This window comes from Sinocyclocheilus rhinocerous, unplaced genomic scaffold (assembly GCF_001515625.1).
Source record: "Sinocyclocheilus rhinocerous isolate Xijiao unplaced genomic scaffold, SAMN03320098_v1.1 scaffold3004, whole genome shotgun sequence".
In the NCBI taxonomy this organism is placed as follows: Eukaryota; Metazoa; Chordata; class Actinopteri; order Cypriniformes; family Cyprinidae; genus Sinocyclocheilus; species Sinocyclocheilus rhinocerous.
In genome coordinates, this window is record NW_015645532.1 from 84,767 (window position 1) to 85,656 (window position 890).

Sequence of the window (890 nt, forward strand, 5' to 3'; positions counted from 1 at the left end):
TTTTTGTTTATTGCATTGAGTTTTTTTTGTTCTTGTTTTTATTTATTTTTATTCATTTTATTTTTCTTTGATATCTTTATTTTTTTGTTCTTCTGTTTTTTTTATTTAATTATTTTTATTCACTTTTGTTTTTGATTTCATTTTCCCCCCGTCTTTTTTGTTTTTTTTATTTTCTTGTTTTTGCTTTGCTTTTGTTTTAGTTTTTTGTTCTTTTGTTCATTTTTTTCTTTGCTTGTGTTTTTTTTTTTTATTCTTGTTTTTATGTATTTGTTATTGTATTTTTTTCTTTGCATTTTTCAATTTTTTGTTGTTCTGTTTTTAAAAAATTTTTTATTCACTTTTGTTTTTGATTTCTCCCCCCCCCCAATTCTCTTTGCTTTTGTTTTTGATTTTTTCTTATGTTTTCCTTTGATTTTGTTTTAGTTTTTTTTGTTTTCGATTTTTTATTTTGCTTGTGTTTTTTGTTCTTGTTTTTATTTATTTTTATTCATTTTATTTTTCTTTGATATCTTTATTTTTTTGTTCTTCTGTTTTTTTTATTTAATTATTTTTATTCACTTTTGTTTTTGATTTCATTTTCCCCCCGTCTTTTTTGTTTTTTTTATTTTCTTGTTTTTGCTTTGCTTTTGTTTTAGTTTTTTGTTCTTTTGTTCATTTTTTTCTTTGCTTGTTTTTTTTTTTATTCTTGTTTTTATGTATTTGTTATTGTATTTTTTTCTTTGCATTTTTCAATTTTTTGTTGTTCTGTTTTTAAAAAATTTTTTATTCACTTTTGTTTTTGATTTCTCCCCCCCCCCAATTCTCTTTGCTTTTTTTTTTGTTTTTTTCTTTTTTTTTTCTTTTTTTTTGTTTTTTTTTTTTTTTTTTTTTTTTTTTTTTTTTTTGTTTTT

At 19.4% G+C, this 890-nt stretch overlaps 1 protein-coding gene across 1 annotated transcript in view; it reads left to right on the forward strand.

The window, feature by feature from the left end:
- The window catches only part of LOC107706110 (UPF0668 protein C10orf76 homolog), a 19,750-nt gene that overhangs the window by 10,813 nt on the left and 8,047 nt on the right, over positions 1-890 (forward strand). The window lies entirely within an intron of this gene.